Genomic DNA, 23,775 nt, shown 5'->3' on the forward strand with positions numbered 1-23,775 from the left:
AAAAACATTTTAGTGATCATCACTGACCATTTGACTTGACTCATTGACTTGAATCATGGATCACTTCAGACAATTATTAAAATAAGATTTCAAAACAACAAGCAGAAAAACATATCTGCTTGGGTTAGAGAGCTAACTAGCATTGACCTCCTGTGGTAACTTTATTTCAATATATATTGTATGGCCTGTAGGTGTATCTAGCTAATTAATATTACCTCAGAAACTTAGTTTAAAGGTGTATTTTTTGACATTACAGCTAGGAAATGCATGTTGCACAGTACTGTTATACAAATACAACACTGGACTGGACTGGACTGTTCACTTTCGGTACATTCTAGGTAATGAATTATGGGTATTATCAAAGTTATGGTGAAAGTTACTGTTGCTTAAGAATGTTGTTATTGATAAATTACAGAAATACCCCACAGAAGGCCATGCCCCCAAAGCATTCTCCATGCAAGCAGGCTATCCATGTTCAACATCACTCAACATACAATTCAATTACTGTTCAATAGATACAGTTTTACTTGAATAGCGCTTTCAGTATTGGGCACTGTATGAAGGTGTTCACATAGACATCCTAAAGATCAATAAGATTACTGTGGAGAGTTAAATGCAAGAACCATGAAGATGGTTTGGGACATAAAATAATATAAACAGTCTGCAACAATGGCTCAGGACTACCATGATTACCCTGAAAGTTTTGCACTTAGTGTTCATCAGTGAACAGTTGATCACCTCAGCAGTGATGGAATATGGATAGCCAGCAATGAATGGATATTTGATGCCACACAGATGAGAATGGGTTCCTTTTTGAGTCTGGTTGCTTTCTGGTTCATCTTCCTCATACCATCTCAGCACGTTTTTACTTGCCACTGTCACTACTGCCTCAATCATTAGGGACTTATTTATTTTCATAGTCTATTTAATTATGTAAAGATGCTTTGAGACAATGTCTGTTGTATAATTGAATTCAATTCAGTTGAATTGTCACAAAGCCACTATACAGAAATAAACAAATTGAAATACACCTCCTTGTTTTTGATTGGTTGGATTGTATTTCTTATCTTTTTCTTTTTTTTACCTCATATTTATGGATCCTGATACAGGCAGAGACCAAAGGTTTAAATTAAAACTTATTTATCTCTGAACAGACATTTAATTAAATTTATGTAATTTTAATTAGCACATTAAACATAAATGATTAGCGTTCCCAAATCAGATTGTATACTGTCATTTCATAAAAAAGGATTTTATTTGAAAATAAAGTTTATCATTTGAGCAGTTAATTGTTTTAAACTCATGGGACAGAAACCTGAGTTAAATACATTAAGTAATATAGTATTACAGCTCTGGTGAAAAAGCTGTTATTGTATTGATGGAAAGAGCTAAGTACATAATTCAGCAATTCAGTATTAAATATAATTGATAATGAAGAATTATTGTTTGAATTTTTTTCCCCCGAGTGTATTACACACTGGATATGGTTCTTCATCTTCATCCTACATGCAACAATAGATTAAAAATCTATTTATTTGCAAGTAATATCTAATCGGATCTGAAGGCAGGCACATGTGAAAAGTGGTTTCTAGCATCACCCAGGACCATCAAAGAAATTTTAATGGTATACACCAGAAAAACATTACAAACCATCAACCATTAATGGTTTAGATTATGTAATCTGTTTGTGTACATCATTAAATCGTCATCAGAACAAAAAAAGCAATATAGAAACATATTTGATGCTTAATGCCCTATTGGACCTTACTGGTATCCATTAGATACCAGCAGGCCATCTATAAGCTTCCCAGTGTGTTCTGAGTTTCTTCTACGGTATCCACTAGACATAGCATGCCCCTAATAGACCAGTAAAGGCCCACTGGTTTACACCATCATAGTTTCCATTAAAACCAATATAATTTCCAATAAAGCCATTACAAATTACATTTTATTCTTTTTTAGCCTTTTAGGGCATTGTTCCAGATCAATGAGAAGCTTATGAGTAGCTAACATTAGATTGATGTTTCAGCCATGTTTTCATTCACCTTTATCCTTGAATGATATCCAATTCAATCATAGGTATGATGGTAGCTTAGTGGTTAAAGGCATCTGACTTTGAAAGTGAAGGTCCTGAGTTCAAATCCCAGCCACACCAAACTGTCACTCCTGAGCCCCTGAGCAATGCTCTTAACCCCACAGCTGCTTAGTTAAATGAATGAGATAAATGTAAGTTGCTCTGGAGAAGGGCATCTGCCTAATGTCATAAATGTAAATGATATATTAAAATGTCCTCACAGTTACACCAATAAGTTTCGCTGGCATAAGTAGGTTCATTCTGTTTGGGTTTGACTTGCTGTTGGGATTATTAACTAGAAATTAGAGCACATTAGTACACAGTTAATGTGTGTTTCAGATCTGCACCAATGTAAAACACTGTGTTATTTCTGCAGAGTAAGCATGAGCACAGAAGTGTTATCTCCTTACCAACAGAGCATTATCAATGAACGTGTAACTGATGATAATCTTTAAAAAAAAAAAAGGAGACCATGCTTGCAGTCTGTTTTGATAACAGAGAAACTGCGATTGCCTTGAAGCTAATTCATTACATTTCCACACCTATATTCCTAAACACAAGTCAAGAAGCTTTTTATTGTCATTTCAACCATATACACCTGCCGCAGTACACAGTGAAATGAGACAACGTTTCTCCAGAACTCTGGTGCTCCATAAAACAACATTAAGCTACATAACAGAAATCACAGAGCTTCTCGAGGAACAATCAATGTTTTACTTAGTGCAGTTCATGGGGAAGTGGGAGCTCAGTGGTTAAGAATCTGGGTAACTAATCAGAATATCAGGGTTCAATCACCAGATATGCCCAACTGTCCACTGTTAGACCCTTGAGCAAGGCCTTAACCCTCTGTGCTCCATGGGTGCTGTATCATGCCTGACTCTGTGCTCTGCCCCTAGCTTCCTATCACCACTGGAATATGCAAAAGAAGAATTGCTGCAATGTAAATGTGACAAATATAAAGCAGTTTTGGTTTTAGATTATCTGTAGTTTCTACATAGTGTAAGTCATGTGATTTACACTCCTTGAGTCAGTGAACATTTCAGTCATGGCCAAGATTTGCTACGGTCTCATCCAGAAAATCAGTTAAGTCAACAAGTCTTTCACTCCTGGTCATATTCGCTTCTGTCTCGTGCTAAATGATAGGTGAATTGTTAGAAACATGATGTGAATCTTTTAGTCATGGCTGAGATTTGCTTTTCTCTAACAGGGAAGTGGTAGCTCAGTGGTGAAAGCTCTGGGTTAATGATCGGAAGGTTGGGGGTTAAAGCCCCCTACCTCTCTTTGCTCTAGCTGAATCATAGCTGACACTGTGCTCTGCCAAGCTAGAAGGATAGATGAAGAAAGCGTTTCACTGTGCTATAATGTACATATGACAAATAAAAGCCCTACTCTAATTTACCAAGTCGGTGAATCTTTGCATATTTACTCAGTAACTCCTTTCCAATTCAGCGAATCAGTTAAATAGGTGACTCTTTCAGCCTCATCCAAGAGTGAATCAGTTGAGTCAATAAACCTTCCAGTACCCTCTCATTGAGCAAATCTTTCAATTATAGCCAATATTTGCTCCTGCCTCATTTATTTAATTATTCGAAACAACAAATCTTTATGTAATTGAGTTTGATTTTAGTCTGCATTTGCGAATCAGTCGAGTCTGTGACTCTTTTTGTCCTAAGTTATAGTTGCTCCTATTACATTCAACGATTTACCTGAGTCAGTGAAACTTTCAGTTCTAGCCAAGATTCTCTGCACTATTCTTCAGTAAATCAGTTAAATTACACTAATGGCTCAGACCTGCTCCTTTCTCATTCAGCAAAACAGTTGAGTCATTCAAGCTTTCGGTCGAGGCGGAAAGTATTTCCGCAACACACTGAGTCAGTGAGTTTATTTTAAATCAGATTGGGGTCAGGCAATCAGAGCTGACATTATTCCCAGTGACTGGCATGATGTTAAAATAATTCTTCTAAATATGAACCTGTCGTAAATTAAATCAAATACAAAATCATTTTTAAATAAAATATCTTATACAACTGAGGGACTCAGTGAACAAACCTGACCCAAACATCCCAAACACACGACAGGGTTAAACATATAACTAAGCAAAATAATGTGCCTATTATATAACTATTATATACATAATGTGATTTAATTATTAATTTCTAATTCTTCTTTCGGCTCCTCCCCACAGCGAATCATCCGTCTCCATACTCTCCTGTCCTCTACATCTGCCTCTTTCAAAACAACTACCTGCATGTCTTCACTCACCACATCCATAAACCTCCTCCTTGGACTTCCTCTTTTCTTCCTGCCTGGCAGCTCAATCCAGCATTCATCTAAAGATTAATTAAATTATTATTTAATTATTAATTTAAATGATTGCATATCTCACAAAAGTGAGTACACATCTCACATTTTAGCAACCACTGTAGTATATTTTCTCAAGGGAGGGACAATACCACGTGTGTGTGTGTGTGTGTGTGTGTGTGTGTGTGTGTGTGTGTGTGTGTGTATCAATGCATGGAAAAAATATGTGGCTGAAAGTTGCTTTATACTTGTCACATGTACTTTACAGAGCAGTAAAATTCGTTCTTCGCACATCCCAGCGATGTTCGGAAGCAGGGGTCATCCATGATAGAGCACCCCTGGGGCACTGAGAGTTGAGGGCTTTGTTCAGGTGTGCCAAGGGTAGCAGCTTAGTGATACCAGGGCTTGAACCCAGATCCTTTACCACTAAGCTACAAGTGCAAGAAATTAGTGTAGGTGGAAGTGGTCATCTTTCAAAATATGCAAAAGTCCGTCAAATGGAAAAAAATAAGAATTAAAAAGCTTCTCTCTCTCTGTGCAGTCTGGGACCAAAACAATACAGAACGTGGTTCCAGTCCACGGCCCGGTGGTTGAGGAACCCTGATTTACCTGGACTCAAATCCAGGTCTCTAATCTGTCTCTCAGGGTCCATAGGTATTATTCGATAATCACATGAAGTTCAATGTGATTAATGTGCAAAAGATATTCATTTGCATGTCTTGTTTTTTTAAACCCTGTCACCAGTCATCTGTTGTTTTTTAATATGATGAATTGTCCTGCTTGTGTATAGGACTTTTTTATTCTTCGATATAAATTGTACATCCATTATGTCATGCATTTCTGCTTGCTTGATGGATAGAGCTATTGAAAGTGACATAATACATAATTCACTTTGCTTGACTAGGACAGGGATTTTTTTTTTTATGCTAGCATATTGAACAACAATAGACTAGACTCTGTATTCCTCTCAAGATATACTCTAGCTTTCTTTACTTTCCCCGTTTTCTTTTGTGCACATGTAGAGAGAAAACACTTGCATGAAGAACACAGGTTTAAAGTTCAGCCGTTTTTTTTTTTTACATTATATGATGTAGTATGCTTTTTTTGCTTGAGTAATGTGGACAGAGTGAGAACTGACAAAATCAAATATGATCAGGTGTTTCGTTTACAGAGAGAGAGAGAGCGAGAGAGAGAGAGAGAGAGAGAGGGAGAGAGAGAAAATGAATGCCGTGAGACCACATGGACAACACTGATTCATTCTTAAACAGTGTTTCTGTCAATTCAAACACACACACTCACTCACACCATCCAAATGGGCACACACAGGAGAGAACAAAGAGAACCAGACACAATGGGGACGAGTCGAAGACCAATCTACATAAACATAGAGAGTAAAAGATAGAAAAACAAAAAAGACAGAAAAAATAAATGACAGAGAGAGAGAAAGAGAGAGAAGCATATAACTGAGGAAGAATGCAAGGCATCAAAAGAAGCTTTTGAATGATACAAAGAGGTAAAAAGGCGGGAGAGAGACTGAAAGCAGAAGAAACAGACAGGAGAAAGAAAAGCAGGGAAAAACTGAACAGATGAGTGAGGAAAAACAAAACAGTGCACTCACCAGCCGAGCATCAGCATGGACTCGTTCCAGTGGACAGCGTCCAGCACACATCAACACCTCTGTGGGGGAGAGGGAGAGAGAGAGGGGAGATAGAGTGAGAGAGAGAGAGAGAGAGAGAGAGAGAGAGAGAGAGAGAGAGAGAGAGAGAAAAGATGGTGATATTTTACTCTGCCTTGTGTGTGTGTGTGTGTGTGTGTGTGTGTGTGTGTGTGTGTGTGTGTGTGTGTGTGTGTGTGTGTTCACTGAAGCACTAAGTCTCATGAAAGACAAAATGTTAACTTTTTATCCTAGAGGGGGTTAGGTGGCCTGGGGGATTTGTTAATCAATGCACATGAACTCTGTATGTGTGTGTGTGTGTGTGTGTGTGTGTGTGTGTGTGTGTGTGTGTGTGTGTGTAGAGAAAACACATGTTTCTTTTTAAGATTATCTGTTGCATTAATAATGTTTAAATGGAAGGATTTAAAGCATCAAAGACATTAAACCTCCCTCACTTGAACCAAAGGACATGCAGAGAGGTCACGCCTCCTTTCTGTTGCCACACCTATTTTTAAAATGACAGAAGGTGTTCAGAAGCTCCGCCTCCTTCCCTTGAACTGGCAGAATATACACAGAAGCCATGCCTCCTTCTCTTGAAAGGATATGACAGGATATGCACTAAGGCCGTGCCCCCTTCTCTGGTACTGTCAGGACATACACCTAAGTCACACCTCCTTTATTTGACTGACAGAACATACACAGAGGCCACGCTCCCTTCCTTTAAACTGAACTGAACTAAAACTCCTTTTTTTTTAATTGACAAGACATACACAGAAGTCATGTCTTCTTCTCTTGAAAGGATATGACAAGATACGCACTAAGGCCATGCCCCCTTTTCTTGAACTGACAGGACTAGACAAAAACCACGCCTTCTTCTCTTTAAATGACAGGACAGGCACAGAGGCCATACCTCCTTCACTTTAACTGGCAGAACATGCACAGAACCCACGTCTCCTTCTCTTGAAAGGATAAGACAGGATATGCACTAAGGCCACGCCGCCTTCTCTTGAACTGACGGGACATACACAGAAGCCACGCCTCCCTTTTTTGACTGACAGGACAGAGGGCTCTGTGTTTACTGGTAAACAAAAAACACACATGTTATGCATATAAAGGGTTAAAATTCTTCTGGCCTTTTCTGGGCACTGCTGGCAGCCAATAAGTATCTGTGTGTGTGTGTGTGTGTGTGTGTGTGTGTGTGTGTGTGTGTCTGTGTGTGTGTGTGTGTGTCTTCTCAGTGAGTGAGATCTTTGCTTGCTCATTAGCTAGAAGTACAACTGAAATCCTTGGCTGACCTTGTTTCTTTCTGTCCCTCTCTCTCTTTTACACACACAAGCCTGTCAATCATACACTTAAAAATTCTTAGATTTAAAATAGCTTCTACTCATTTAATGTAAGATAATAATATGCCAGAACACACACACACACACACACACACACACACACACATAAATTGACATTACAGCTTTGATCTAACCAACACAGAGAGCTCTTTAGCTAACAGTGAGTGTACAGTTTTCTTTTACTATTTGCATGGGATTCCTCCTGGTTTTCCAGTTTTCTCCAACCTCCCGAAACATACAACAGAAGGTTACTAGGTTCAAATCGAGTTCCTGTAGCTGACCCTTGGTTTTACCAAGTCAGATTTTGGGGACTTTTTAGGACCTTTGTAAGACCATTAAGAATTAAATTTAAGACCTACTGTATATCATGATATAAAACACACACACACAAACTCTTTGCTAGCAACTGTAACCAATCCCTAAACAAATTTCTTTCAAGGCAAGCATTGCTTAACTTGCACTTCGCCATAGCTAAAAAATAAAATATAATAAAATCCGTTTTACGCCTGTGGAACAATTAGCGCCAACAACAGAAAGCTGATTGGCTGTTGGTTTCATTTGTAGTCATGATACAGTGAATTACACGGAAACGTACGAACAAAAACAATTTAAAGTGCTGCCTAAGACCTGTTTAAAATTATTTAAGACCTAGAACTAAACATTTAAGAATTTTTAAGCGTGAAATCTTTTTACACTTTTAAAGACCCAGCAGAAATCCTGTAATATTATATGTCTATTATAACTGGCAAAGTTGACTAAGTGCTACAGTACACAGCTTCTCTGAAACAATTTCTGCCTATAGACTGCTTTTCTGTATGAACATGAATGAAAGCTGACACAGGAGTCGCCTAACCTTCACCTGGTGTTGCCCTAAGGCCAACACCATGAGCCCTGCGGGCTTCAGTATAAACTTTGTGTTGCCTGAAGCTGTTGCTTTTTGACCATGATGAGGCCCCGACACAGCCGTCCAAAAACATCTGCATTTTCATGTCCTTTAATTAGATGGTCAGAGAGTGTGCCAATCAGAGCTCGCAAGCCACATCTGGAGCAAACTGCACAAGCTCAAATATATTTGTGCGGATTTATTAGCTGTTTTTTTTTCCATTCCACAACAACTGACAAAGGAGAAGAAATAAATTTGGTCACTGATACTGTACAAGGACATTTACAAGACACTGGACATCGTGAGAAAAGGTCAGTAAAAACAGTGCGCAAAAGTCCTTACGCTTTTTCATGAACCGATTATAGAATTTGCATAAAAAACACGATTTGCCTGAATTTCAAATCCCCAGGAAAACTGCAAAAACTCATGGTCATTTCATGATCTAGTCTCTGCTAAAGGGGAGGGTGGCCCAGTTGTGGCTGCAGTGAAAGGAGATTTGTTGAATTGTGTTCATTGGTTTTCTTGCTGTAGTAATGACATTCATTCTCGCTGTATAAAATTTCTTTCTGTTATACTGCGTTTCTCTATAATACTGATGGTTTATGTAGCTGTGGCATCATAACGATGATATTAGGAGGTGCATCGATTCAGGCAGGACACCACTGAAGGCCTGTGTGTGAAATGAACGGCTTGCCACTGATCCTGAGAAATAACAACGGGACAGAACATAACCTCAAATTTGAATTAACTGACAGCCAAGAGACGATGGCAAGCATCTTTATTCTGTATCCCGTCTGTCTTGTACTTCTTTACATGTTGATAGAATTCGACAGCGCATGTAGGACGTTTTGGAGACAAGGTGAGGGAGGTGAGATTGAGATGGTTGGAGCCGCCGGGAAGGAGGAAAGGCCAAGGAGGAGGTTTAGGGATGTAGTGAGGGAAGACATGCAGGTAGTTGGTTTGAAAGAGGCAGATGTAGAGGACAGGGGTGGTATGGAGATGGATGATCTGGTGTGGCGCCCCCTAATGGGAGAGGTCGAAAGAGGTAGAAGAAGAAGAAGTCGTCTTCGGCACTCTACTTAGCCCCGTATTTCATTCTGGCCCCCTTCATGAGTGTGTTTGAGTGAATATATGTGTGCACCGTATCCACCACGTCTCCGAACATTATTTAGTAATAAAAATGAATTTGTTCATGCAGTCACCCTTCTGAATATGAATTTAGCATTGACTTAAATATACACCCTAGAAAAAGATAGCATAAAAGTATAAAATAATAGGATTTGCACATAAAACACTGCATGCAGCCTAATTAATTGTCAGGCTTTGTATCAAAAGCATTAATTCAGAACTGTGTTAGAATGTTTTAAGTTGAATTCCACTGCATTTATGATGACATTTTCATCAAAACGGTTTAATTAGAGCTTTAGCTTTTAACTTTTTTTGCGAAATCAAGTGACGTTTATCTCAAAGGTATACGAGAAGGAGTGCGTGGAAACATAATTATGAACAGATCCAAGAAATAAAAATTTTTATGTATGAAATGAAAGAAATAAAATAAATAACGTAAACTGCCTTCCGTGTTGCTCCCTCCCTGCTTTTACAAACTCTAGGTAAGTTTAAGGCAATATGTTACAGTTTTCGGTGTGTGTGTGTTTGTGTGTGTGTATAAAACTACTGTGAGAGTGAGACATACAGAAAAGTTATTCTCGGTGAACAGATCTGCGAGCTGTCAATCAGAGATTCTCGAAGAACACACGAGACTCTTTGGCTTGGGTCACATGGCGGGTCTGATACAGTGCGTCTCCACGAGTGGCGCGTAATCGCACGGGAAAGGTGGAAAGATATTTGGCAGAGTAAACAGGTTTGTTTTAGAAACTGTGAAAAACACCGAGGAGCATGTGGAACATTCACACAGAGGTGAGCTTCACTCCGCACAGCTCGCTCGCTGTCTCGTTTTTCACGTCTTACATCGCACATTTCCAAAGAATTATGGAGTGTACGAAGATTGGAAATCGGCCAATAAATTTAAAATGCAAGAAATTTTTTTTTGGTATTTCATAGAAATAAATTGGAATGTAATCTTTTCATGCAATTTTCTTCGATCACATCATCCAGATAACACACATCTATTTCAGCTTTCCTCATACCATTCTGCTTTATCAAACCGTGCAACCAAACAGCCCCAAGGCACCACAAAGCCAAATAATAAAAGGAGGATGTCTTTTCCTCTTAGAAAAATAAGAAGAGAGAATGAAAGAAGCCCTGGTCTGCTCTCAAGCTGGAAATAAGACGAGCATAAGAGCATCCAAGGCTGCATTACAGAGCAGAGACAAGCTACGATCATCTCTCAAACTCCTGTGTTCATGTTTCATCATTATCTCTTTCTTTGAGCTTTTGTTATCGCCTGCTTTAAGAGCAAGCTGACTAACGCTGCTACCTGAAGTGGAACACAATACCACTGTCCATATCTGTATCTGTTTAGGTCTTTTTATTACAATCCTGTTTGCACAGATATCATTTTTTCAGATCTACCCGAAACAATATCTAAGAGATATATAAAAAAAAAATAGATAGATAGATAGATAGATAGATAGATAGATAGATAGATAGATAGATAGATAGATAGATAGATAGATAGATAGATAGATAGACAGATAGATGGGTGGATGAGTGGTGAACTGACAGATCTATCTATCTGTCTGTCTGTCCGTCCGTCCGTCCGTCCGTCCTTCCATCCAAATATTCTACATTTGATTATAAAGGTTATCTAAGTTGTCTAACAGACAGACAGACAGACAGACAGACAGACAGACAGACAGATAGATAGATAGATAGATAGATAGATAGATAGATAGATAGATAGATAGATAGATAGATAGATAGATAGATAGAAGGATGGGTATTTACAAACTAAAATATTCAGCATTTGATTATCATGGTTATGTTCATGGTAATGAAAATGTTAGATAGACAGACTGATCTATTTATCTGCAAACTAAAACATTTTACATTTACATGAAACATTACACATATTTACTTTTTTGTTACTGTACAAATCTCTCCAACCTTTTTTTTAGACTCGTGTCTATTTTTGACTCTACAAAGTTCTTCTGTAAGTCTGCTATGAATAAGGGTGTCTGCTAAATGCTATAAATGTAACTCTAAATGTACCTGTAAATGTTTACATGCTATTGACTTTACTATGCTGACGTTGCAGACTAAATTGACAACAGAAATCTTTGTGTGACCTAAAAAAGTGCCTAGTTGAGCAAAGAAAAACAATTCAACCACACTCACAGCATGGAGTCACAGTCCTGCGAGACGGGTAGATGGAGGAGATAATATGAACCAGTGACCCTGCCATGGCAGAAAGTAAGAGTGGTGAGTGACACTTACTGAGCAGCAACACAGGCCAGGCTTGTAGATTGAAATATAGATAATTAATTAGACTTTGCTAATTACCTCGGCTAACAAGGGAATACCAGCTTCAAGCTAGCAGGCACCACTTTGTTATAGAGTTTCACTGGAGCAAGCCACTCACAATGTACAGTGAGGAAAATAAGTATTTGAACACCCTGCTATTTTGCAAGTTCTCTCACTTAGAAATCATGGAGGGGTCTGAAATGGTCAACGTAGGTTCATGTCCACTGTGAGAGACATAATCTAAAAAAAAAAATCCAGAAATCACAATATATGATTTTTAAACTATTTATTTGTATTATACAGCTGCAAATAAGTATTTGAACACCTGTCTATCAGCTAGAATTCTGACCCTCAAAGACCTGTTAGTCTGCCTTAAAAATGTCCACCTCCACTACATTTATTATCCTAAATTAGATGCACCTGTTTGAGGTCGTTAGCTGCATAAAGACACCTGTCCACTCCATACAATCAGTAAGAATCCAACTACTAACATGGCCAAGACCAAAGAGCTGTCCAAAGACACTAGAGACAAAATTGTACACCTCCACAAGGCTGGAAAGGGCTACTGGGAATTTGCCAAGCAGCTTGGTGAAAAAAGGTCCACTGTTGGAGCAATCATTAGAAAATAAAAGAAGCTAAACATGACTGTCAATCTCCCTCGGACTGGGGCTCCATGCAAAATTTCACCTCGTGGGGTCTCAATGATCCTAAGGAAGGTGAGAAATCAGCCCAGAACTACACAGGAGGAGCTGGTCAATGACCTGAAAAGAGCTGGGACCACCGTTTCCAAGGTTACTGTTGGTAATACACTAAGACGTCATGGTTTGAAATCATGCATGGCACGGAAGGTTCTCCTGCTTAAACCAGCACATGTCCAGGCACGTCTTAAGTTTGCCAATGAACATTTGGATGATCCAGAGGAGTCATGGGAGAAAGTCATGTGGTCAGATGATACCAAAATATAACTTTTGGGTCATAATTCCACTAAACGTGTTTGGAGGAAGAAGAATGATGAGTACCATCCAAGAACACCATCCCTACTGTGAAGCATGGGGTGGTAGCATCATCTTTGGGGTGTTTTTCTGCACATGGGACAGGCGACTGCACTGTATTAAGGAGAGGATGACCGGGGCCATGTATTGCGAGATTTTGGGGAACAACCTCCTTCCCTCAGTTAGAGCATTGAAGATGGGTCGAGGCTGGGTCTTCCAACATGACAATGACCCGAAGCACACAGCCAGGATAACCAAGGAGTGGCTCTGTAAGAAGCATATCAAGGTTCTGGCGTGGCCTAGCCAGTCTCAGACCTAAACCCAATAGAGAATCTTTGGAAGGGAGCTCAAACTCCGTGTTTCTCAGCAACAGGCCAGAAACCTGACTGATCTAGAGAAGATCTGTGTGGAGAAGAGGCCAAAATCCTACCTGCAGTGTGCGCAAACCTGGTGAAAAACTACAGGAAACGTTTGACCTCTGTAATTGCAAACAAAGGCTACTGTACCACATATTAACATTGACTTTCTCAGGTGTTCAAATACTTATTTGCAGCTGTATCATACAAATAAATAGTTAAAAAATCATACATTGTGATTTCTGGATTCTTTTTTTAGATTATGTCTCTCACAGTGGACATGCACCTACGATGACAATTTCAGACCCCTCCATGATTTCTAAGTGAGAGAACTTGCAAAATAGCAGGGTGTTCAAATACTTATTTTCCTCACTGTATAAAAATACACTCACTGAGACAAAAAGAGGACATTACCAAACAAATCTATTAGTGGAATATGGTGATACATGTCTGCAAATGGATCATTTTAGGCATAAAACTCAACACTTATCTAAACTTTTTTCCTTTTAACAGCCAAAGACCTGACATTGTCTGGACCAAAATCTCAGAATGGCCCGGTAATACACACATCTAACAGAATAACAGCCCAGCATGGCATGTGGGGTTAATTTAGGCGGTTAGATTGTTTCATATTGATTAGCATAAATAGATTGCTAGTAGTGCAACAACAATACAGTTTATAATGAGCTGCCACAATTATGCCATGGGCTTAGTTTGATTTGCAAAACACTTTTGGCACATAACCAGACTCATCAGACTGTTTCAGGAACATTTCTCAGGGGGATATCCTAATTTACGATTCTTTAACCCCTCCTCTTTCTGATAAATGTTTTCAGAGACATTGGGAATGTGCATGCTAGGTAATCTAAGTAGTAATCAGTGCAGATTGGACATTTAACCAAATGACTATATATGGACACATGTTGTACTCGAACGTTGTTTCCAAGAAGATTTCACATTTGTCTTATAAGCCAGACCACCAGAGAGCCTGATATATTCGCTGGTATGTTTCATCAATAAACACAGCCAAGAACCGCCTGCTTCTTGCAGATTGTTGGCAAACATGAAGAATAATGTGTTCTCTCACCAATAAGTGCCTAAATACAACTCTTGAAAAAACTCTGGCTGATGAAACTCCATCAAAGTTTTCTAATCAAGATGTGACTCCATCGTGCTGGGAAAGGCTTGTAGTAATGCAGTGTTTTCCTGTTCTGACCTGGCCCACAATAGTGTGTGTGTACACAGAAGACTCAAAGGGTCATATAAGTCAACATTCTAAAGTTTGTTTCCAGAAAAGTGTACAAAATATATCAGACGTTCCACACAATGTAGACGGATCCTAATGTAGCATTTAGTACTTTGAATTTCATAACTTTTCTACTGATGTGATGTAAGAACAAACATCCCTCATTTCCCAGAAGTCCAGGGAGTCTGCTGTATATTGGCAGCTGCTGCTTGACAATTATAAACAATTTCAATGGAATCGAGAGATATCAGATAATTCATAATAATAGGTAGAGGTCGATCGATTTGTCGGTTTTGCAGATTAATTGGCATCGATAATTGATTGTTGGAGATATCGGCTATCAGAAAAAAATTCATACCGATCGTTTTTCCGGGTAGCATCCGTTGCTGGAACGGCTGAGAAAGTCTGTTGTCAATAGGAAAGTGGCCTCTAGAGGTAAATCACTGACAACACATGCTGTTTGTTGCACAGCTGTGTGAGCACAGTGCACAGAGAGCACTATATAATATTCATTAATTAACATTTATTATTTATATAGTTATATTTTTATATAATTTATATATTTATATTTATTTCATGTAGCACATTTTTTTTTTGATTCAGTCCTTTTTTATTTTTGTAACAAAGTTAATACTTTATTACTTTATTTAAAAGACAGGAGGTGGAGCTGAAGGTAGCATACCTGAAGTTGCTGAGATTTTAATTGAGTAACAACGATGGACAGGATTGGAAACAGTGCATTAGGGACAGCATATATAGGACGTTTTGGTGACAAAGTGAGAGAGGCCCGATTGGACATGTGCAGAGGAGGGACATGGGGTATATCTGTAGGAGAATGCTGAGGATGGAGCCACCAGGAAGGAGGAAAAGAGAAAGACCAAGGAGGAGGTTTTAATTATGTGGTGAAGGAAGACGTGCAGATAGTTTGTTGGAAAGAGGCAGATGTAGAGGACAGAGTAGTATGAAGACGGATGATCTGCTGTGGCGACCCCTAATAGGAGCAGCCAAAAGAGGAAAAAGAAGAAAGTTCTGTATTATTTTACATGCAGCAATTTTTTTTATACAGTATCAATTTTAAAAACTACCGGTTGATTTATCGGTTATCGGCATGTCCAACCTAGAAATCGGTATTAGTAAAATCCACTAAAACTCTAATAAAAGGTGTGTTTGGAAAGAGCGAGTCACAAAGCATAGCAAGAGACTGGTAGAGAAAAAGTGTATGCTAATTCCTGCTACAACAGTTATGAGTTTTCTCTCTGAGGTGGGCTTTACAGGTGACCTCTTTCTGTCTTCATCTATCAGTTCAGTGTACCATTGTAGTGTCCTGCACTGCTGTGGCAGAGTGTCCGAAAAAATTTAAATACAAAATATCACAGACTACATTTAAGTGGATCACTGCTTATAGGTTCCAGCTGGGTGGGACGGCTGTAATGATTTTCAACATGGTCTAAGTTCAAGGTAGAAGTACAGTACCATTGTCATTTTAGCAACATAGAACCTTAGCATAGTATTCTACCAACTGGTTTCTGAGAAATGTTGACCTTCTTCTTGCGTATGTACTGTATTTACATTTATTACATTCGGCAGATGCCCTTATCCAGAGCAAATTTAAAATTCATTCATGGAACTGAGAAGTTAAGGGCCTTGCTCAACATCAACACTTCAAAATACTCCCACTTCACTACCATTACCATTTCGTTATTTCTAGTGCCCCAGAGCAAAAAAATAACCTTAATGGTTAGCTAGCTAGTTAGTTTATCAGTATCTAGCTAGCAATGTGAAAGAATGTAAATTCCAAGAGACTAGCTAGTTACCAAGCAGAATTTTTACTTGCTATAAAACTTAAACCCACACAATGACTAAATACATAGTTATTGTTTTTTTACATTACCTTTTATTCACAAACACTGGAAGCTAACCATTTATTTTGAATCAATTCAAGTTTATTTGTGTAGCCCTTGTAACACTGCACATTGTCCCAAAGCAGAATTATAGAAGTAAAAAAAGTTTATCTCTAATGAGTGAGTCAGTGGCAACAATGGCAAGGAAAAACTCCCTGAGATGGTATGAGGAAGAAACCTTGAGAGAAACCAGACTCAGAAAAGACCTAAGCTAAGCTACAAAAAGCAAAGGAAAAAAACAAGCGTTTGTTTTATTACTTCTCTCATTCAACTTTCAGTCAAAAAGTTGCTAAAATTACATTAAAAATAAAGTTCTCGCCTGGTTTAGAATGCAAAAGAAAGAAGGTACTGTATGTGTCCTAGACATAAACTGTTCTGTCATTCAAAGTGAAACATTGCACAAACTGCTTTCCCATAATAAATTGAATCTCAGTGTGGAATCAATGTTCCAGTTTCACTAAAAGACATGTCCTGGTGTCACTTAGAGCATGTCCGAGCAACAGAATGAGATGCCAGTCTTCATCTGCAAAAAAAACCTGACAGAAAAAAAAAAAAACAGGAGCGAGATGGCCAGGCTGACCCAGCAGGCAGCAGTAAACATGATGGCAATTACACGCTTACATCCTTCACCACACATCATTAAAATACGACACGGATGCAGTGGAGCGCAGGACAGGAGCAGCCTGGCATTATGGCATTCCGCTAACCTTTCGAGCCTCAAGTCGCAGCTTAATTCATCTTTCTCAGGAGCAATGTGCTTCAGACGCCGAGGCCCAGAGATGCGTGGGTGGCGAGGGTAAAGGGTGACATGTGTGAGTTTTATAGCAAATAAGAGAATGGTGTAAATGCAATGATATTTCCATGCACCTGACATGGGTCTAGCAAAATTTTCAAAACAGTTGCCATTTTTCATATCAATTTGTTTAGATGATCTCATGTTGTTCTTCATTGGTGACTTAATACCAGTTCAAAACAAAATTCAAAGGAGGAAAGTAATGAGGAAACCAACACACACCAATTTAAACTCTCAAGGGTACCAGAGGTACCAGTAGGTTAAAAGTTGACCGAAAGTGGATTTTGCTGACACCGATAGCAAGGTTGGATCATATTTGCCAGTTTAATCCACCAAAAAATAAAAACAATCATAACACTCTATGTAAAATATTACTGAACATTATTATTAAAATGACAAATTTAAAACAGTACTAAATCATGAAAATGTGCTAAATGAAAATGAAATAAATATCTCTATATATTTATTAATAAATATTATTGTATAATTAATAAATTACAATTGATAAATATAATATAGTTTCATATGTAAAAACAAACAACACAGTAAATCGCCTCTAGAGGCCGCTCTTCTAATGACAGCAGACTGGAAGCCGGAAAAACTATCGATATGGATTTTTGCTCATAGCCGATAGTTTCAGCAATGAAATATCAGTGCCAATTGAATGGGATAAAACTGGTTAAATGGTCAACCTCTAGAGTAGGATTCCATGAATTTTCTAGGTCATCATAATATGTTTTTAATGTCACTTTTATATATAAATATGCTTATCTTAAAATAAATTTTAATAACATTTATAATTTTCAGTACATAGGACTATAATTACCATTTAAAGGTCTGACATATACCTTCGTAGGTAAAAGATACAGTATACAAAAAGTGTACTCTTTGGCTTACCACATCACTGGCAAAGGAAAGTCATGTTAAGTATTGAAATTGAAACAACCCACCAATTTAATTAAAGTCTCAGATGACTGACTACCAGGATAAAGTTGGTCTAAAGGTGCACTGGGTAGTATTTAGGTTTCTGTGGTTATAAGGCAGGGCAGTCTCACCCCACAGCGTCACATATCGACGCTGTGGATGTTGCGTCGAAGGGTTTCCCGTCCCTCTACGTCGAAAAGCGATGCGAAGGGGGTACCCTCGACGTCGGATGTGGACGCCGTCCGACGCAACATCCACAGCGTCGATATGTGACGATGTGGGGTGAGACTGTGTTGTATAAGGATGTTCAGCAGGCAGCGCTGCAGTCTCACAGCTTCAGAGTCAATGGTTCAATCCTGAGCTTTCTGTGTATAAGTCCACCAGGTTTTCTGATTTCCCTGACCTCCTAAAACATGCCGAATGATGGACTGACGACAATAAACTGCCCAAAAGTGTGCATGTGAACCCACATGGTATCCTGCGATGGACTGGTCACATTTGTAAGGCCCTTATCCAGAGCAATTTATACTGTGCAGCAAACAACTAACATAAATGCTGTGTAACAAACTGCATCCCAAACATTCAACTAGATTAAAAAAGGGAAAGAAAAGGAAAAAAACATCTGTCTTTATGTACAGGTGGTCTGTATGAATGAGCGCAGTCATCTAAGGGTATGCGCGTTCATTACAGCCGGCTTTGATCAGATCGCGTTAAGTGTTCGGGTTCATTTCCTAGGAAAAATATGTGCAAGCTGAGACAACTAATTCAATCAAAAAATACGTGGAGGAAGAGAGGAAACACAAATGAACATGCTACAATGCACACAGATGTGCTGCCATGCCAAAACACACAAACACACACACTCACACACATTCATAGCTTTAACATATGCCATGGAAAAACATGTCTATGTGTTTATTCTGAAACATTGCAGGGTTTCCAGTCCACTCAATACTTACCTTGTTCCTCACACACCATCCCTCTCTCTCTCTCTCTCTCTCTCTCTCTCTCTCTCTCTCTCTCTATACACACTTTAGAATTTACTGTAAAAACATTTAGCTTAACTCATACTCAGCACCATCAGTCTCTCTCTTACACACACACACACACACACACACACACACACACACACACACACACACACGATTTTTCCTCAGTTTTTCAGTAAATCACTGTATTAGAGCTACACACTACTCTGTAAAGGAGGCATGGCTTTGAAGCATGTCACTCACAGATATGTGGGCGTGGCCTCTGAGATGGAGTGAATGTTATGAAAAGGTCAACTGTGGTTCACCACTCCTAACCCCTCCACACGTTTTACCTTTTTCCATAAGAAGAACACCATTACCATGAATAAGCTTCTCCACTTCCTGACCGCAGACCCTAAATGGGTCTCTCTCTCTCTTAAACACACACAGACACAAAGCTGCTAGTGTGCTACTGAATGTGAAGTGACCAGTGAAGTTAGAATGAGGAGCTCTGTAGCCTTGACCACCATAGCTATCCATATTGTCATGTCGGAAAATGAATCCATGATCCCAACAACCTGAAAAGTGTATTGCGAGTGGAAAACCGGCTTTTTTTTTTTTTTTGGACCGGTGCATAATTGTGTCAATACCAGACTACCGACAAGCTTCAGGATAATCGATACTGTTATCGTTTTAGTTTTAACTTTGGTTTAATGGTGAATTAGAAGACACTGCCTGCCAATTTTCCACTCCTGAATGATGTCATCACATGGCCAACGTTTGCTCGACGTACTTGTGATATGCGTACGCATGTGCGGTGTGTGTTCGTGCTGTCAGTCATGGCAGCAACGTTAAAACGTTCAAAAGTCGCAAAACTAGGCGACACCAGTGTCAGCAGCGGTGTAATAGTGAACAAAGGAGGCAATGCTAGTAATATAATGTAACAATTACAAACAAAACACCGCATCTACCTCAAGCAATGCGCTGTATTTACTATGTCTCTATCATCTCCAACTCAAACTCTCCTGCCTCAGCCTATAGAGAAGGTAACATTCATTATAAAATAAGTCTTTGGTTAGTACTAGTCGTCTTTTGGGACACCACGTTGGTTTTAAAATGTAAATCTAAATATGAATAACCCCACAAGAAACGCTAAGCTAGAAAAAGTTTCAGGTTCAACTTTGAGGAAAGAGACACGATCTCGTTGAGACACCCAGAAGCAGCTCATTCTCCAAAGCGATGTGTGGGAAGATGAATCCAGAAAAAAATGGAAGCATGTCGTAGGGCTGTTACTAAATTAATAGTGAAAGATTTATTGCCTACAGTGGAGTCAAGTTGGTTCAGGTATAGTAGGCAATAGATAAGTTAGCCTAATTGCTAGAGATGCCAGAATTCACTATTACATTCTGCTGGGCTTCTTTACACATGCTGTTTAAACATGTTGTTCTGTGGTGTGCTGAGGAAATCTCTCGCTCTCTTTCTCTTATTTCAAAAATGTGCTTTGTTGTGTGCCTTTTTCTGTTTGCTAAGAGGCATTTGTAGACTGCAGTACTAAAGTTCAGCAGTAATAATATAACCTGATCACATCATGTTGGATGAAATTATAGAGAGTAGTATTGATAACGGTATGATAACAGCCAAATGTTTACATGGACTGTATTTATTTTTTATTTGCATATGGATAATCCATTTTGCACAACCTGCTGTACTGTACTAGTTGACGCTATCCCCTTTATGCACTAAATGTTGCACATGTGCACTTTGTGTTGTCAGTTTAGAGTTCTGTGTAGTTCTGTGTTCATTGTGTTCCTTTAGTTTATTTATGTTGTTTGCTGTAGCACCTTGGTCCGGGGGAAAAGTTTTGCTTTACAGTGTACTGAACTGTATATGGTGGAAATGACAATAAACACTTGAACTTGAACTTGAGTACCAGTATCAATAAGCAGTATCGTTATCGGGACCAGTATCGACAAAATGTAAACACTACCCATTTGTAATTATTGGTGTTCTACATTCATTTGGACACTAGTTTGGACATTGCAGTGCACAGTGGGAGTTCAATATTTTGCTAAATGTCTAAACACTACTCCACTTCACTTTTTAGTGATTGATTATACAAACGCTCCACACTTTACAAGCATTCACTTTACAAACTTTTGCGGATACAAACAAACCTGTGTTCGAAATTTGTTCGTAGTCGGAAAAAAGAGCCGCCGCAAGCTAGTCATCAACCGTAACGAGTCTACACGATGCGCACTGAACTCGGGCGAATTCATTTTTGTTAGCAATTTTATTACTTAATTCAACATATTGTATATAGTATTGCGATTATTACGATTTGTTTTAGTATATTTAATTGTTTATTTAATAGTATTTATAGCTCATCCATCATCAGGAGACATGCGTAGTGAATAACAAACACAGTAACCGCTTACGAACAAATTCATGGTACGAACAGTCGTTCAGCACATAACTCGTTCGTAAGGTGAAAAGCGTCTGTATTTACGGTTGTACACGTGACCTCGTGCTACAGGAATCAATGTTTTTTTCTCACCAAATGTAGTGAAAGCAGAGTTTCTTGTGACTAGATCTCAAAATGTCAATAACGCTGCACCTTTAAAACCTCAATTTTGCAATATGTTACCATGCCATTTTTAGCCATGAGTGGATGATGATGATGATGATGATGATGATGATGATGATAATTTAAAGGTGCTTTCTTTCGGATGCTGAATTTAACAAGGTGTAAACACAGCCTGACTATGGAACTGATTAATGATGAATATACATGGCCTGCACTCAGGGAGGTTTACATGTAGCAGCAAGTCGTCCCAAATAGATGTGGGATTGATTTGTCATTTAACCACCATTACCACCAAAACATTAGTCATGCTCTCGAGTTCTTCACACACACTTTTCCCCTCGAAGTGTGTTGCTTTATTGCGTTCCTGTCTAAGTGATGATGAATGACATTACAGTAAGAGGGCAGCGTTGGGGTAAAAAAAAATACCACATAGTTCATTAGTGCACTGAGAACAGACATCTGCTGGAAGTTTTACACACTGTCTATTCTAAACTTGGACACAGCAGCCTGTGTGGTACTCTGGGAACATTTTAACAGATTTTTCTGGGTCTACTTTGATTAGACTGTAATAATACAGTAAAACACAGTCTTTTATGGCTTTTGAGGGACACATGCAGCTCCTTTTGTTTCTTTGCAAAAAACTCAGTCATTTAATAGTATAAAGATTTACAAAGCAAATATATAAATGTACAGATTTTCAGCATATTTTGTTTGAAAAATGCTTTTTAGCATGAATAACAGCTTTACATATGGATATACATATGTAATACATATTATATATTATAGATAGTTATATTTATATATTTTCATGCCACACATGGGATCAATAAAGTATTTTGATTCTGATTCTGATGATTTACACTCTCTCACTCTCTTATCCTTTGCTATGCCTCTTGTACAACTTGCCAAAGTTGTTCTTCACCAGTTGGAGATTACTTTCTTGCAATCCAGATCATCCTAGAGCAGGTCAATAGGATTTATGTGTGGTGAATTTCCATGATAGATATCACTCCAGATGACTGTTTGCTCTCTAAATAACTCTTACAGAGCTCAGACGTACGCTTCGGATCTTTGTCTTGTTGTATAGTGAAGTCGGTTCCATTAAACCGCAGTCCAGATACAATTGTATGGTGTTGAAGCCTGGAATAATGAAATATGTCTCCAGCCTTCCCTGCTAGAATAAGTCTCCCCGAATAAGTCTCCAGCCTCCAAAAAACAAACCCAAACCATTAAGCTTCTACCTCCATGTTTGACTTGTGTTTGGGGTATGAGGCAGTCTAATCACATCTTCTCTCCTGTTCTCTATCTTACACAAGTTCTTGTTTTTGCCTACCAAATTTGTTGTACAGAAACAAAAGGAGCATGCATGTGTCTCATAAATAATAAGATATTAGGTGTTTCCAAACTTTTGACAGCCACTGCATTATTTTATCATGCTAAGTTATTAAAAAAAAAAAATCTCAGTAAGTGCAACAGGTTCAATTCAAACCTGTGATAAACCCGGAAACTAAGACGCGTCACCAATATTTCATTCACATAACTTTTTTTTTTTTCCGTGGTGACCTGCTGATCCTGTCACCGTGTAATTTACAACTCGTGAAGGGTAGTGCGTAAACTCAGCGTGGTATTTATTATAGCTAATCCAAAAATCACTGTTGGAGTTTGTACTGGGGGTCAGAACACAAGCAGACAGCAGCAAACCAGATTAATCCGTAATCAACACACGAACATGGGGCTTGAAACAAAGCTCGGCACAGAGTATGATAAGACCTTGCAAGGAGGAAGAGAAACAACAAGGTATATGAAGAATAGAACTAATCATAGACTGGGGGGTGCATGAGTCCATTAAATGTGCACACAGTAAGAGGAATTAATGCCTGAGATGAGAAGATGAACACAGTAAACACAGGAGCTTAAAGCAAAAACAAATGGCTATAACATTACAAAAGCATGTGACAGACAAATACCCCACTGTTTTTCTTCTTCACCACAGCTACAGCGGATCATTCGTCTCCATACCCCCCTGTCCTCTACATCTGCCTCTTTCAAACCAACTACCTACATGTCTTCCCTCACCACATCTATAAACCTTCTACTTGGTATTTATTTTTCCTCCTTCCTGGTGGCTTCATCCTCAGCATTCTCTACCGATATACTCCATGTCCCTCCTCTGCACATGTCCAAATCATCTCAATCACACCTCCCTCACTTTGTCTACAAAACGTCCTACATGCGCTGTCCCTCTAATAACCTCACTGTTCATATTGTAAATTGTAGCAGTTTTTATTGCATAATATTTTATTTCAAAATTTTTTGAATTAATTAAAAGGTCA

At 38.7% G+C, this 23,775-nt stretch overlaps 1 protein-coding gene across 5 annotated transcripts in view; it reads right to left on the reverse strand.

Moving 5' to 3' along the window:
* Nucleotides 1-23,775, reverse strand: part of sema5bb (sema domain, seven thrombospondin repeats (type 1 and type 1-like), transmembrane domain (TM) and short cytoplasmic domain, (semaphorin) 5Bb) — a 74,456-nt gene that overhangs the window by 44,852 nt on the left and 5,829 nt on the right. Inside the window, exons 1-2 of one of the 5 annotated variants that reach the window (XM_046851936.1) lie at nucleotides 11,553-11,574; nucleotides 5,994-6,052 (exon numbers count right to left, since the gene is read on the reverse strand). The exons of 1 other annotated variant lie outside the window; for it this stretch is intronic. The gene's annotated coding sequence lies outside the window, so the exon portion shown is untranslated. Of the gene's footprint in view, nucleotides 1-4,336; nucleotides 4,356-5,678; nucleotides 5,698-5,993; nucleotides 6,053-11,552; nucleotides 11,575-23,775 lie in introns of those variants that run through there. 3 more of the 5 variants (XM_046851930.1, XM_046851949.1, XM_046851957.1) reach the window with 3 other exon arrangements.

The sequence above is a fragment of the Silurus meridionalis genome, chromosome 1 (assembly GCF_014805685.1).
Source record: "Silurus meridionalis isolate SWU-2019-XX chromosome 1, ASM1480568v1, whole genome shotgun sequence".
NCBI lineage: Eukaryota > Metazoa > Chordata > Actinopteri > Siluriformes > Siluridae > Silurus > Silurus meridionalis.